The sequence below is a fragment of the Typopeltis vanoorti genome, chromosome 25 (genome assembly GCF_054136105.1).
Source record: "Typopeltis vanoorti isolate ZY-2024b chromosome 25, IOZ_Tvanoo_1.0, whole genome shotgun sequence".
Lineage (NCBI taxonomy): Eukaryota > Metazoa > Arthropoda > Arachnida > Uropygi > Thelyphonidae > Typopeltis > Typopeltis vanoorti.
This window is the reverse complement of record NC_143573.1, coordinates 77,577,999-77,595,345: the sequence shown is the minus strand read 5'-3', so window position 1 is coordinate 77,595,345 and position 17,347 is coordinate 77,577,999. Positions and strand designations below refer to the sequence as shown.

Genomic DNA, 17,347 nt, shown 5'->3' with positions numbered 1-17,347 from the left:
AATGGTTGGTTAGCCCTTCCCCGCTGTTATCTTTTCTCAAGATATTTGAGCATAGATGAAAGGCATATGAAGTAAGTTTTCCCCTAGATCAACATTGATAGAAACCATAATTTGGTCTTTAATAAAGTCGGAGATTTCAAGATGGGCGAAGGATTGGTGCAATTTTTGTTTCTCTTCAAACGAACTGTAACAAGTAGAGTCGGTACGACTTTTTTTTTTTTTGCATAGTCCTACCAATGGATGAAATATACCAAATCCTCCAACATGCCCAATTTGGAATAGTTTTTTTTTTTTTTCTCCCTGAATACGAGTGAACTTGTCTCATCTATGAATTAACAGAACTGCAAAGATTTGCAGTATCAGCAGTCGAAGATATTATTTGTAAAACTGCTATTTTTGAATGCGATAAATGAGAGTGAAAGAAAAGGTCTGGTTATAATTACGTTCAGCATTGTCTATATATATTCTCTTATTTTCAATGTAAAGAAAATTATAATACGCTTAAAACACGAGGGCTATAGTAGACCCACATTTTTTAAACAAATAATTTAGAATCAACTACTGGTTGCTATTAATTATTGGTCCCACTCATAAGAACTTTGCAGATCTCCTTTATAAGTGATTGAACTTGTTACGTGCCGCCCATCTTATTTGAAGGTAAACTGTCGTTAACAAAGTTTAGTTCAAAGAGCGTAAGAGAAACGAGATCTTCGTACTTCAAAACCTCGTTCGAAGCGCTTTGTCTGTCGAAATCTTCGAATTCACCAGAATAAAGGCGGTTCTCCATAATCGCTTCTAATAAACTTTCACGGAAACACTCTGATGCCTGAAGGTACGTAATCTAGTCTCTGAAGCTTAAAGAACTCTTGATTGCATTTAGTCATACCTGAAATGCGAATTTAAAGGCAAGTTTGGGTAATGAAGTCCTCAAAATTCGAGAAGTGAGCTACTTTGCAATCATAATTAATAAAGTCATTATGGAAAGTAGCATCTAAATGCCATTCTTCTCGTTGATATTCGAACTTGCTCTACTCAAAAACCCTTCCAGCAAATACAATGGTTATTCGAGAGAGAGAAGCAAGCCTATTATTGACAGTCTTAAAGGGAAACTTGAGAACTCTAATTACTGGAGCTAGAAGATCGTGTTTACGTCCGAAATAATTTTCTGGCAAATTAAAATTCGTACTGTGCTCGAGGGGGAAAGAGGTGGTTGGTTGTCTGAGAATCAACAAACTCGGTCCAACAGCACGATCATTGAGGATCTGTCTGTTGCGGAAGATAAGACTCAAAGCACAGTCGAGTGCTTACTGTAAATAAAGGAAGCACTGGATGTTGTTAGCGCTTTCGCATCTGAAGTGTGTTGACTCGTTCGTACGACCGAGTGCCAAAGACAAACGCGATGGAAGTGCAAATACGTCTTAAGAAGTAGGAAAGGGGGTTAAATTACTTCCGTAGTTTTCGTCATTAGAAAGAGTCGATCGATGACCTCCAAGAAGCCAATCATTTATTACCGCCTCGGTACTTCTGGGAGTGCAAGTGACAGCGTAAGGATCTGACGTCAGGGGCAAAGAGACGGGGGACAGTAAATAGAAGGGGGAGATTTTGCTATCGGTTTTGGCACTGCTCCGAAGCGTTAGTGATGCTCCGCTGGGCTTTAGCTCCATCTGCCAGCCGACTGCCCGATCTTAGAGACGATTATCCGGCGACTTTTAAAAAGTGTCTGCGGAGGTAACTTTTTGGCGTCACTTACTGCAGTCGTCTACTGCTTGGCAAGTCATGAACGTCGTGCGGAACAGCAGAATTGCAGGGTCAAAGAAAAACGACAGAAATCATCTGAATCAGAAGGAATTGATGTCTTTTATATGCTTTACCCGAGTACATACAGAATACGAGGACCACACACAATGATTTGAGCTTTGCTAGCTTTCTTATGAGAGCGGAAGACAAAGATTAATCGATGTCTCGTTAGACTCTCTCCCCGTCTGTACATCCCCATCGAGTTTCTCTTCATGACTTTATGAAGGAAAGGAAAAAAAAAAAACACACATCAGAATTTCACATCATAGCCGGTTATTCTTTCGCAAATGAATTCCTCCTAAGCACTTAAGAGGGCGTGCCCATCGAGACAGCAATAAAGAGGCGCCCCCATGGCTTTAATGACCACACAACTACCACGGTAATAATGGGTGTTTTAAATTTATAGTCGCGATAACTAGCAGTTCCGTGGCATTTTATTTAGCACCACACAATCAGTGCGTCAGATATAGATTTAAAATGGTAGTGGCGCGTCATAAATGCGGATAAAAGGTCAAAAAGCAATGTCGAAGACTTTCTGCTACTAGTACGATTATTCTGATGTCGACGTGGATCGATTAGGATTCAAGGGGCAGTACGCGACAGTCTTAAAAAACTGCAGAAGCAGATCGCCAATAGTCTCTCTGCACAGTGGAACATGCTGGTATCGCAGCGGATGCAGAATATTTGTCAATAATATTCGTTCGATTCCTGGAGACTCAAGATGAGCCCGTCTCATCTAGTCTCCATCTAATTCTCGCCTTGTTTAGCTTCAGATTTTTTGAAGTAATCCACTAGAATGGTGTCTAACTTTCTTATCCTCGTTCTGGGATTAAACTGTTCTAGAATCTATATTTCAAATCGTTATTAAAACAATGGCATACAAATTCCAATGAATCTTCATTTGATTCATTGCTTGATTTTATCCCTGGGTACTGAGATTCCACATTTAAAATCTTACATTGCCCATTTAACATAACCACATCTGATGATTGTTGCAAAGTGTTTTGGTACTAATGTTTATTTACGTATGGTTCAGAGCTAACACTAGCCTTACGCTTATATGAGGAATCATTTTAATTAAATGAATATTAATACTACTCTACAGAAAACTCGTTTATGCTATTTGGATATAGGGTTTTTTAACTATTTGTTCCGAATAACATTTTATTGATCTTTGATTCGAAATCTTATCTTACAGCTGGTAAAGAATGTGCTAAAGTTCAGAATATGGCTTTAGCGCACAGTGGAAATCGTGTTTAGAATTTCTCAACAAAAGCAAAGGCAGCGGCTTCATTATAATATAAACTTATCAACGCGGTCATCGCCAGACAACACGGCACTCAGGGGGAAAGAACTGCCTTTATCCATTTAAAGAAAAAAAAAAAGAATACTAAGAAGAACAGAATGTACGATAGAAAAGGAAAATGGCCAAGCGGGGAAATATCCCCCCCCCCCCGCTTTTTCCCTTCTACAAAAACATGGAAGGATCAGTAGAAGACCCGTCGGAACACCTCAGTGATATAATGTAGAACATACTTTCTCACCGTGGAATTGATTTTTGGGTTTAAAATAATCATCTTGGTTGAAATAGACACATCTAATAACCATTTATTAATCACTTTGCTTATTCTAACCAGTAGTTTGTATCTTACTTGTCTATTTGCAGCTTAAGTGTTTCATTATTAATTTCTTAACAAATTAGATTAACTTAAAAAATATGCAATTATTTTTCAGCGTTCTAATTGATAAGTGGAAATGGTTAACCTCAGGAAGGAGACCTTTTTCTCCCCATTCTTTGGAGAAGCTTAATTCCTGTCGACTATGATCTTAATTCTTATCACTGTTTAAACTGCTGCACATCACATAATGAACAGAAATGCATTTTATATATATATAATTAGACGAATGCATAAATATTTTCTGAGTCTTGGGAAGGTCGTGCAAGATGTGATGTATTGTTTAATGTTGTGGATACAGACGAATAAGACTGTACCTGCTTCGTAATTTCTACTTCATTCTGTGTGTGTGTGGGGTGGGGGGGTTGTTTTTGACTGTTTAATCATAATATCAGGTTGTCATTTGTCTCATTTGTGCAGATATTTCTGAAATGATCTGAAACCTACGTAGTGAGTAAAATAGTGTCATTCCATTCTCGGTACATTGAACTGGCGTAAATTTATTTTAATGTAGCATTAAATGTCAACTTTTTCTACAGATGAAAAAGGCTAACAGTACCTATTTTTGCTAATTCATATTAGCACAACAGAAGTGATATTTCACAAATCCATATTGCGATTCAAGGCATAAATTTAATATATGCATAGTTCATAAAAGTTTGCGATCGTTGGTCTTATGTGTATATAAAAAAAAAAAAAAGTTTATATGTGAGAGATGAATTACGAGGCCAACACCTCAAGGTTTGCGCTTCCCTGAGCCAGAAGGTTCCTTGTCCAGGATAGTCCATTTGCATCCCCCCACTCAGTTGTGTTCATAAATGAGCTTGTATTTTCACCTTAATAAAACTGCAAAACATCAACTCTGAAGCTCTCTCTCAGAGAGAGAGAGAGAGAGAGAGAGAGAGAGAGAGAGAGCTACTAGAGAGAGGCATTTCGTTAATCCTTTAGAGACAGAGAGATTCTTCTCCAGCGACACGCTTACAAGTATATCGTGATACAAGAGAATGTTTGTTTTTAGGTGACTAATGCTTCTGAATTTCTAAAAATTCTGCTCTCTCTGCATTATGTAAATCGAAAATGATAAAATATTTTTCCGTTTAACACTTTATCTGGACGACTGTGATTTTAATCGTTGTGACCACGAAATGAGTTCACATTCAGTCACCTCTGAGATGTGTACATGGTTGGCCGCACGACAAGCCCCAATCATTCAGGTGGACAAGTGTTAATTGGCTTCCAGAAAGACATTGTTGATGTCTATTAGCTTAACATTGACGGATACAATGAAGTGATTCGCTCTAATAATGATTCCATCTCAGTAGATGCATAAAATTACTAGAAGGGATATCATTTCCATTAACTCGTACAAAAAAATGATATAGGACTAATTATTAAAACTTTTTCCCCCATAAAGAATTTTTAAGCAGAATTTATTATTATTATTCATCTGCTGTACAGCAGTTACCTTATGCTTTCAAGTCAAAGGTCAGTGGATAGCTAGTCGACTTGTATCTAAATGATATGCGTAAATACGAAATACATGACTTACATTGTCTCTGTCATTATTATATTGAATATGATTTTAGCTGTATCTATTCCCCCCCCCCCCTTATTTTTATGACATTTCTGCCTACGAAGGATTGAGCTGAGAGAATTCCAATTGGCATTCACCGACTGATGCCTACTGGCTTCAGTTGGCGAATGAACTTTGGAGCTGGTTTACAGTATATGGTGGTACTAATCGCATATATTGACTGAACAAATACTCCAAGTAAGATGTGCTTCCGAGTGGAAAGATGAATATGGATGGAGCGAGGCAAATGTATACTGAATTCGGCTGTACTTTAATGAACTGCTTATACATATAATTCTCAAAATGCTTAAGGATTAAAATGTTTTAATTTTTATGATGAGTAAAAATTTAATTTATAGGTTACCTTCAGTCACTTTATGGTAATGTACGGTATTTTTTTTTATAAGACTATACATTGTACAACATTTTTTACTATTTTCAAATGGAAGAATCGACGTTCTTGGACTTGTGCCAACTCTGAATTGAGAAAACCAATCCGAAACTTGGCTCTGGTCCAAGAATGCTGCTTTACTTAGACAGCTGTCAATTTGAAATTGAACACCAAAAATGGCAACTTATTTAGAATTTTTTTGTTCATTACCTTAGTGCAGATAATGACGAAAACTACTAAAGCGGCTGAGACACTGGATTCAGAATTACTTTTGGCAAGCTTAAACCAGTTAATTTTTATCGCTTAAAAACACATCCAGTCTTCTGGAATAGAGAAATATTTCTTCCCCATACCGATTGACTACTAGGAAAAAAGGCTTTTAATTTGAAAAAGAATCCGCTGTGAAATGCATTAAACGTTTTGACGAATTTTTTTTATCGTACTTTATCTTCAACTATTATTCACCCTATTTCTTTCTTCTCTGTTTCTAGTTCTGTTATTCCTCTTTCTTCAGTGCTTAGCTTAGTTTGAATTGCCTTTTGTCTCTTGCTTTCTTCTTTCTCTTAAGGGGGGGGGAAACGTGTAAAGCCCGACAATCGAACACCAATTCTTCGCTGATCTTCCGCGCCTCTTCACCTAAACCTCATCACCTGCTAAAGTTCCTCTTGTCATGTCAAAGTGCAGATAACATCCTCCGTTGTGTAGACCGTAAGAAAATCATTCTGAAATGCTAATCCCTGTTTTTACTGTTTTTCTCTGAAAATTCCAAACGGCCATCAGCTCCGGGATTTTATAGTTTCCAAGATAGCAACCTTTACGGTGGCGTATCCCCTAGCGACGAAAACGGTCACTACACACCTCATAAAACAAATGCGCCATCTCCTCACTACTTTCAGACGAGCATTAGGTCCGTGATAAAATGCAAGTCGATAATTACGCCAGCATCTGCACCAAGCTCTCAAGGAACGGTTAGAGCTAGCGCGCTTGCAAAGGTACGTACGGAAGGACTGCAATTTCATCCACCGAAGTTGCTCTCCGAACGCTTATTAGGGAAGGATTACAGTTATTATAGTGAGAAAATCTACCGAACACAAGAATATCTTCCTCAATGCAGTGCATCAAAACTTAGTTTTCTGGTTGCTCTGATTTCACGGGGTTTGCAGCCCTTCTGTCGGAGTCAGAAGAATTTTGAGAGAAAGGAGAGGATGATTAGTTTCAGAAAGACGTGGTTGCCCATGCGTGGAAAAGGGATACATGCATTCAGATTTATATGGCTACTGCAGAAGTGAAGATAATTCAGCGACATCACTGCGATTTTAACTTGCAATAATCATTCGATGTAACTACTCGGATATACTTTTATAATGGATGCATGCGGCTGATAATGATAGGTAACAAATCTCCGATTGGGATATTTAAAATTCGTCAATTTCTGCCAAACACAGTTCAAGTTTTTTTTGAAAAATCTTTACACAGTACGAAGTAAAAAAAAAAATCTGAAAGAATTAAAAGACAAAATTGCGCCATCAAGAACATCTCCGCATGATAAACTTTTCATTATGAAAAACATGGAAAATGAGTACGAACAATTGTACCATTTTACTATTTTTGAAACTAAACTGTTTGAACAGCGGTCACATCCTGTTGCTGAATCCCACCAAGCTAACCCAACAGCGTGGCCAGAGACTGCCGGATCTTTTAGAAAAGAATTGTTCTCAAACTTGCAAGGATATCATCTGCAAACCGCTTCGGTTTCTTGTAATAAATGCGTAAATTCCATTTGAAATAACAATTAATTGAAATGAATGCCTTTATTTAAGATTTCACCCGAATGGAGCAACGAAGGAATGCAATAGTTTTTTACTGTGCAAACCTCTTCGTAATTTAGAGACGACTTAAGTCGTTCTTCGTCCATCCGCCAGATGCACGGTCATGTTGATTCTCTCACAGAACGACTAACAGAACAACAATAGCATTGCATATGTTATTACAAAGATTATTCCAAAGGGAACATTTTAGTACTCAGGAAAAGAGTGTTTTGGTGTCACCTGTATGTATGAACAAATCTTAAAGTAATTTTTGTATCGGCAATTTTCTGTCGGTGATGGCGTGGGAATATCACTTCTGGTTTCAAGCCATTTAATCCATATCATGAGGATCAGGTTGAACACGTGTAGGAATGATCTCGCAATAATAATATGCTTTCGAGGAAATCTGCTTGGCATAATGGGATCGAACAATTTGTATTGTACAACTGTTCTTCTAATACAGCTAGTCGTGAAGCACGTGCTCCGTGCGTAAATTTTGTTTTTTTACATTAATGAAAATAAGAATTTACTATCTTGGTACGTATGTAACATAATATTCAACTCAGCTAAAAAAACAGTGCTTCAAAGAACCGATAGATGTATCTCCCTCGTGGTCTTGGCATAATCTTAACTTCTAATTCTTTATTAGTAGCAAATTATGGCTTTTTTATGCTTATATAGCAACCGTTACTTAGTTTTACATGCTTCTGTAAGTGCAGTGAATTCATTGATGTCATGCTGTACTTGCTTTCTCGTCGTGGAATTAAGTAGCCAACACCTCGCTCTATTGATCACTTATTGGAGTTCACCATTCGAATTGCGTGCGGCTGGCCTTCTCTATCTCATAACTAAATTATCAGCAGAAAAGAGACCTGAAGGTATTGCAAGCCAAGCTTCAGAAAGAAGACGATATGCTGCTGTTAGCAAAATGCCGAGGGAGTTATACTCACGCGATAAGAAGCGCGTTGTATCGATACCATTATGAAGAATGACAGTCGGGAAACTCACTTCACTAGGAAGAAGCGATGTCATCTCCCAAGAATTATTGCCGTCACAGAATATTCTGCTTTCCTATAATTTTTTTCGCCTTCACTTGAGATTGTTCTGACAGTGGAGAAGAATTGAGATTGACACTGTAGTTCATAATAAATAAGCTTGCGTTTTATGTGAAGCTGAAAAGCTTCCATTAATGTGCCGCTCAACATTGAACTATAACCTTACCTTGTTTGTTTGCGTTTATTTTTTGTGGTTTCATCAGATTCCTGCGATGTGTTATCTTAGATGACATATCCTTTTGCATTATCGGCGACAAAATCTGGAAAACCCTCATAAATCATTAACTTTAGTGCTGACTATACTAGTTAGCCATACTGGGAATAATCGGTTTTGCTTTTATTAAAAATCTACACAAAATATTAATATTTTAATTATAAGACGGCAGTAAATATTTTGTCCAATTCTACATGAAATCGACATTTGAATAAATCGATTCGGAGGTTATCACTGTATTTCATTGGTCAAAAATAAACCCGCATTGCTTCAAATAAAATGTAATACTTAGGATCAAACTAATCATAAGGTAGCTCATACGAAGGTACAAGGTTTCACAAACTCATCCCACAAAACACACAAAACAGTCAAAAGAACACACGCAATTGACATAATACACTAGCCTCCATAGCCATAGTTCTTTTTTCCAGCTCCGAAGGCCGTTTTTTTTAATGAAAAGTCTAGAAATGTTGAATGAAGCTTTTAAGTTGTTGAAAACGAAGATGACAAATTTTTTCATTTCCATACTTGCAATAAAAAGATAATACTGTGCGAAAAGAAGAGTTTAGACAAAGCCGATCGCCATGGAAAATTTTAACCACACGGAAAATTGCTAAAATCGAAATACCAGAAAAGTGAACGATCTTTTATCGCTTTTGAACGACTCTCTACATAGCGTTATCTCTGAAATTCCAACAGAAAACTAATTTCGAGATAAACGTTGTTCGTGTAAAATGTGTTGCAGTCCACAAGAGCAACAAAAAACATTTTCAACGGCCGCAGAGTCCAGTTCATAGGTGATATCACTAACTATTGCTTATGGCTAAGGTTAGTTTGTCCAATGAGAAAGCTCGAGTATTCTATGAGGTTGGGGAGGAATCTATTAAAATAATAAATTTCAAGGAGAACGAATTATTATAACCCACACTTCCCTCTGGATATTGTTGTAATGCTAATAACACAAGCGTAACAGATGACAACTTGTTGGATAAGCCTTGAAACCGAATAACTTTCTATGCCTACACTTATTTTTAAAATGATATACTGTTATTTTATTTTTGGGAGGGAGGAGATTATTTTCCATAAACAGGAACACATATCAAGTGTTTGGTTTTTGTGTTTACTCAGATTTATTTTTAGCTAATAAGTAATTAAGTATTTTATTGCAGACAAATCAAACTTGATATGAAAAAAATTATTTTATTAAAAAAGTACAATAGTATAAAGTGATGCATAAAAATTCATTGAAAACAGAAGAAAATAAAATGTTAAAGTAAACTTTTATTCGATTTTTTTTTATTTTAAGAAAATCTTGTTCCTATTTCTTTAAATTATCACTTTGTGATCATATGTTGCGTTTGTTCTATGGTTGAGCTTTTAAAATGACAGCGGTAATAAAAATGGTACATGTTTTACCATTCTCGTATTAATGCCTTAGCTATAATTTTATAGGAAGCAGTCATAAGAGAGTTTTATTTCCACCAAACTTTTAACAGAACTTTTAACATTCTTCGAGAAGTTTAAAATACTAAACTTCTCGAAGAATATTTTTGGACAGGGAAACTGCCCAAACTAGTTTGGTACCGAGAAGTTTAGTATTTTTGTGTAAAAAAAGATCACTACTCGCAGAAGCTGAATAAAAACTTTAAACTTTGGACAATTTACCAGTCCTGTTCTTTATATTTTGCTGTAACAACAAAAACAACAAAAAAAAAAAACTTCAAAATTTTAATGTCTCTTATATGAGCGATTGGGATGGAAGTAGCGAAAGTAGCAGACCAATTCTCGCACTTCAGATGAATCAATTAACTTCTGCACCGACACTGACCATAAGTCCAAAAATATCCTTGCAATTCATTACTGAACCGTCCTAAGAAAATAGGGTAAAAATCCATTCACACCACTTCTGCATAAGAAAATATTACTTCGGCATAGTCCTTAACTCTAGATCTAAGATCTATGCATAATCATTTGGAAGAAGCGTCTGAGTCTTTATTCCTAGGCAAGCAGTGTTATATACAGCAGCGTTTCCCAAACTTTTCCTACAATGGAACACTTCATTAATCCTGAAATTTCCACGGAACACCTTGGTTATTTTGTAATGCATTAATTAATAATTAATTGTTAATTTAGCTGATTTTATTACTAATTGATTATTAATAATTAAACATCAATTAAACATAACATCATTAAATTAATTTGTGCTGATTTTCATTGACATCCCATTCTGATCACCCAAAAATTTATAATATATATTATTATAAGTACTTACGAGTGAATGCAGACTTTTCTCCTGTGTGCTGGTAGTTTTCCCCTCCTTTTGTACATCCTGGAGATCGATTTGTAGGTAAATCTGCAGGCCTATTACTTTTAAAAATTCACGGCACTACGGTTTCGAACCAAGCATTTTCACCCTACAATACGAACTTGCGAAGAAAGTATTCGGTATTACTAGATTTGAGAACCGGATACAGACTACTTGATTTTCAATTTCAGTGGAAAAATTTTCTTTATACTTCCTTGTTGATTGGTCACTAATATTTGCAACACAGATGTTATTTCGTTCAGTTTTGAGAACAGTGGATACGTCGCCATTTTTGTAATCGGCTTGCAGGCAATTTTTATGACCGGTCATAAACAGCGGTATTCCCTTTCCCGAATATTGAAAGGTTTCAATGTGTGAAAACTAACGATAATTCATGAATATTTCCACGTTTAAAAATACACGGCTTGGTCACTAACATTTGCTACACAGATGTTATTTCGTTCAGTTTTGAGAACAGAGGATACGCTGCTCATTGTTATAATCCGCTTGCAGGCAATTTTTATGACCGGTCATAAACAGTGGTATTCCCTTTCCCAAATGTTGAACGGTTTTGATGTAAGAAAATTAACGATACACAGATGTTATTAGGCGTTCTGGGTCTGAGCTTTTCGACATATTCAAATATTATTCTCCTCAGAATATTTCCAGTATAAAATATTTATTCATGAAAAATGCTTAGAAAACTAAAATGACAAATTCCAGGAGAACTTCTCGCGGAATACAGTTTGGGAGACCCTGATATACAGTATGAAAAGAACTGAAATGGTACATAGCGCAAGTGGGCTGTGAATTCAAAATCAATTCCAGGAAGGTGTTGTTGGTGGTGTTTTGCAGAAGTAGAACCTGTGATGAATGAAAGAATTTTAAAAAGCAACACGATTCAATTATGAGACTGTTGAAAGGGGTATAAATAATTATTAAATGCGAATCCCACCACAAACCCTAGTGAACCTTACATTATGTTAATACCATGGATGGACTAAGGAATAGGATGGCCCAGGAATTCTGCTGAGAAAGCAGAGAACTTTCTCAAGTTACTCCAAGCTTGCAATGAGCGTCATCTGTCACCTAAAGACACACACGTCCATGACACGGTGATATTAGAACCTGTGTAACGTGTGTCAGAAAGAGGAAGCGCTGTCCAACTCGGCGAACCAGAAGGCTATGCTATTATTTTTGTAATATATAATACAGCATTATAAACATCCAAATTGTTATATGGATGTTTACACTTGTCAATGATTCATTTGCTCCAATAATAATAATACATTGTCATGAGCAGTGCCATCCATGATAGCCAAAGACTTTGCTATTACTCGGTGCTTTCGGCCACTTGATTTGAAGATCAGAAATATTGTGCTCTTCCTGCTGCGAAAGCCTGTTATACCATCAGAAATATTGTGCTCTTACTGATATACTTCCTCTGTTTACCTATCTGCATCAAACTGTCAGTTATTTGGGCGGCACAGGCGTACTTATTTGCGCTTTGTCAAACTCCTTTTTTTTTTTCCATTGTGAACAGAATATTCTTCTGACTTTGTCTATCAGAGTTGCAAGTTAAGATATATTCTATAAACTGCTCATGTACTCTTTGCTGGAGAAGCCTTCGACATGCTGAACCACAGCTGAATTTAGTCTTGCGCAGTATGAACACGAGTGGCCCAATAAAAGCTGAAGTAGTTATTTCATCAATATATTTTCATTTTGCTCGTTTTCAGTTCTGCTACCCGATACTGTGCAGATACTTCCCTTTAGAAAAGATTGAGAGGATTGGATATGATGAGCAATACCGCTTCGTTATGATCACCTTTTTGTCTCTCAGTGCAAATTTCGGTTATTCATGGCAGTGAACGAGTCTGTAGACAGGTAATTATTGGCCATGTGAAAAAGAGTTGTGTTGGATACACTTGCTTGATATGGCTGTATGACTATGACCTTAGTTCTTCACCTACGGAAATATTTGTCTGCGATGGCAATAATTCTCGAAAAGAAAACTAACTAAACAGCATCAAATGGTTCAGACTATAAAAACGTGACTTAACAGAAGACCCAAGTCATTCACCCGATAGTTACCGCTTCCAGATACTACTGCTGTTGCGATCACTTTACTAACCTTTAAACAGTCATTCTAACTGCTCATTTCTGTCACAGGTAAGGGTATTTTAACCACTCGAAATTTACGTAAAATAAAAGCAAACTATTTTTTTTTTTTTGCTCCTCCCGAAAGCTGGATATTTTTCTCCACGAAAACAAATCAAGCGAAGCCTCGATCACCTTGTCATTCAACATGATAGAGACAACTCAGTAACCGCTGAGCTCATGTCATTCCTAGGAAGGTTTGTGTATGCACACAGAATAGTGATAATATCCCGACTCGTAAAAGTTAGATTTATGCCTTCCGAGAATGGGATTCTCGTAAGATGTCAATTCATTCTGTGCGAACTCCTTTTTCCATAGTTTAGAACTCAAAATCGAAAATTAAAGCAATGTTAAACGATTTCCGTGTATGATATTATTTTGACACCTAATTAAGAGCTAAAAAACACTTCCAAAATGTATTTAGAACGGTACATATTTCTTAACAGAGGATGCGGGACGCAAGACGTTACTGACTATAAGGGTGAAGCAAAATACTTTTATAATCCCTGCTATCTGATAAGGTTGCTGTGTAGGGAAAAGTTTGAGCTGAGTGCTCTGCCCAGGTGGGTGCGAGTTATAGATCCTCGTTAGGAATTCGGATGGCCTTAGGTCTCCTATATTTGGAGAAATCTGTTTCGTCATAATTTGCTGCTTGTTGTACAAGTTCATTTGGATGTGAAGACGATGCTGAGAAGAACTTTACTGCTTGCTATTCCTATTGATAAGAGGGTAAAGCTGTGCAATAATTTTTGATGCCTTTGTACATGAGGCTTTTGTGTGTGGACTGAAGGTTAGTTTTCTGTCTAGCAGTACACCAACGAGATATTTGGCTTCTGCTTTCCAGGGAATCTTGGTATTAAATAGGAAGATGTCATCTTTGGGAGATATTGAATGTTTAATGAAGAGAATGGCGATACTCTTCTGAGGGCTTGCAATCTCCATTCCGAGAACCAGTGCTCTAATTTCAGCAGGTTTTCTTGCAGTTTCTTGGTGACAAGGTGCGGCTTAATAGATCTGGCTAATATAGCTGTGTCATCTGCGTATAGGGCAATGATAGATGACATTGGATTGTGCGGTATGTTCGCCATGTAAATCGAGAAAAGTATCGGTGCCAGTAGGGACCCTTGAGGCACTCCTGCCAAGATTCGTCGCTGGGTAGATAATATCTCATTTAGTTTGACTTGCATTCGTCTGCCACTAAGAAATGATTTCATAATTTGGACTAGATCTAATGTAATGCCGGCTAAAATCAACTTGTATAGTAATCCAAAGTGCCGTAATTTGTCGAATGCCTTTTCTAAGTCAAGAAAAGCTGCTCCGGTGTATTGATGCCAATTGTAACTTGTGGTAATGAACTCGATTAGTCTGTGAATTTGTTGAGTGGTACTATGAAACTGGCGAAAACAAAACTGTTCTGTAGGAAGGATGTTTAACTTTTTTACTGAAAGTTGAATTCTGGAAAGGATAGCTTTTTCTGCTATTTTGCCCAAATTTGACTTATGGGACGATAACTTTGAGGCTACTGAGGATTCTTGCTAGGCTTATAAATAGGAACCACGTCTGCCAATTTCCATGCAGAGGGAAAGTACTTGAACCTGAACATAGCATTTATTATTGTTGTAAGATGTACAATGGCCTTTCTGGGTAGCAGTTTAATAACTTTGTTGGATATACCATCAGGCACAGGAGCTTTTTTATTCTTTAAATTCTTTATAATGTCATAAATTTCAGCTGGAGAAGTAGATGTGAGTTGGCTGGTACAGGTATCAGACAGTTTTAATACGTGTCTGACGTGGCGGTGGACTTTGTAAATATGATTGAAATTTAGATTATCGTACGAAGGGTTACACTGTTTTTCTAAATTTTTAGCTATAGTTTCGGCTTTTTCTGCATCTGTGTAAACAATGTTCAGATCAGATTTGAGAAGGGGAAGAGATTTGTTTTTGATGTTTCTCAGCAGCTTCCAGATGGTTTGATCACCGGGTGATATGGAAGCTAATTTGTCTTCCCATAGTTTGTTTCTGTAGGCTTTAAGTGCATCTCTCACTGCACTGTTCATTTTGTTGAGATATTTTTTGTCTTGGGGTGCCCTGGTGTTATGGTATCTTTTTCTTGCTTTGTTTTCGCTCATTAAGTTCATTATATCTTCAGGTAGTCGTTTAGGCTTAAAAACAGTTGAATTTGAGGAGATAGATGCTATGGCTGCGTTGATTTGATCAGTAAGTTTATTGACTGCAGATTCAATTTCTTCCTTGGAATTAATATGAGGGACGGATCAATGTAGTTTGGAAGCATTTTGGATAGTTTTTCCCAAGGTATGAAGGTGTGAGGCGATGGGGTAAGTCCCCTCTGATAATCCAGTTGGAGCAGAATAGGGTTGTGGTCTGATGATAATTCATTCAGTGATTCCAGAATGTACTGCAGGTTAACATTCTGGAGAACGACTATATCCAAGACGTCAGAGGAACCAGTCGGACTGTGGTGAGTTGGCACTGAGGGGCAGCCACAGCTGCGCAATTTGAGCTTGAGTAGTTCAAGAGGATGCGGCCATTCCTATTTATAGACCTACTGCTCCATGTGATGTTTAGCATTTAAATCGCCGGCGATAATGACCGGTAGTTTAACTCCGAGGATGGCATCCAGATCTGTGGTCAGCGGTGTTTTTGATGGTGGGTTGTAAGCAGCATAGATTTTAAATTTCAGACAGAGTTAGTGATGACATTGATACCCGTGACTTCGAGATTAGTGGTTGTAGGGATGGCTACAGCGTGATGGTTGATGTTATTTTTTATGAGGATGGCTGTACCACCACCTCTATAATCAAGCCTATCATTCCTGTAAAGTTGGTATCCTTTGAATTTGGATTGTCAGCAGGTCTCAAATGAGTTTCATTAATTAGTAATATATCCGGATTATATCTGTCACTGAATTCTTGTATTTCTAGTATTTTATTTTTGAGACCGTTAGCATTCCAAGCAATAATCTTTAAAGAATCTGGTGTGAATTTTTTCCTATGCATTGGGGGAGTGCAGATAAAATGGACCGAGTTTGCTGTAAGAATCTTTTTGTAGTGCTTAGTGATGATTTGAGTTACTGAAATCCTGTAACATATTTGCAAGAGAAGAAGTGATGATGGCTGTTATATTTGAATGTGGGTTTGGCATATTCTGGTCCTGGACTGTCTTTTTGGGGCAGGCCACGTCGGCATATGTTCTTGTTTGGTGTTGAAAGTTCATTTTCTTGGAGGGCTCAGTCGATGATGAGTGAACACCTGTCATCCTGTTGGGAGACTGATGAACTTGAGTTTCTGGAGCTCTCGTTTCTAATAATGAGGTGGATTGACTGATTAACTCAAGTTTGCCTGTTTTGGAGGTGGCAAATGCACCCTCTGTAATTAGAAGGGTGAGGGCCACTACAATTAGTGCACTTAGCCGGGGTGGTTTTTGGCTTGGAGCAGGTATGTGTGGGGTGGATCTCACTACATTTTAAGCATCTGTATTGAGATTTGCACAACTTCTGGGCATGGCCAAATTTTTGGCATCTATGGCACTGCCCAGAAAGGCTCTCTTCCTAAGTGGCTCCGGTGAGACCTTAAGCCCACAGATTGTCTTCAAGTTGTATATGTTTTTGTAGATATTATGTATCTCCACTAACACCTGAGGCATAGGGGTCTTATTTGATCTGTACATTCTGCTGACCTTATGGGAGGCAGATCTTGCATGTTGAGGTCAGCAACTATTTCATCTGTTTCGATGTCTTCTGATACTCCTCGGAGTACCACTTTTAAATTTTTCTCCGAGGTAAGTGTGAATGTATGATACTGGATACCTCTTACATCCAACTCCTTGGTTAAATTTCTATAATCAGTCACTGTAGCGGGCTGAATTTTGATGCCCTCCTCTATGTTTTTGGCAGTGGAGTAGTTAATCGCAGGTTGGCCAAGGTGGTTATTAAGGCTGTCCATCTCTGTTTCTCCCTTAGAACAGTGCTTCCCAAACTGTGGGCCACGGCCCCTTGGGGGGGCCATCAGTTTTGTTGAGAGGGGCCTGTGAAATAATGAAAACAAATTTAAAATGTTTTAAGACTAAGTGTGCTATGTCAAATGTGTATGTAAGATGCTAAAAATGTAATATTTTCATTTGATTTTTGCAATATTCGTTGTGTATGTTTTGTATTGAATATAAATACAATAAATAGTATAATAATATATGTCTGTATTACGATTTTTTTTTCAATGGGGGCCGGGAAATATTTTAATTTTTCCAAAGGGGGCCTTTACATCCATAAGTTTGGGAAGCACTGCCTTAGAATGACTGGAGGCACCTTTTCATTGGTCGAGGTAGAGGAGTCTGTGTTGGGGGCATCTTC

General features: G+C 37.5%; 1 protein-coding gene across 7 annotated transcripts in view; it reads left to right on the top strand.

Moving 5' to 3' along the window:
* Nucleotides 1–17,347, top strand: part of FucTA (glycoprotein 3-alpha-L-fucosyltransferase A) — a 301,606-nt gene that overhangs the window by 179,706 nt on the left and 104,553 nt on the right. The gene's annotated exons all lie outside the window — the stretch shown is intronic.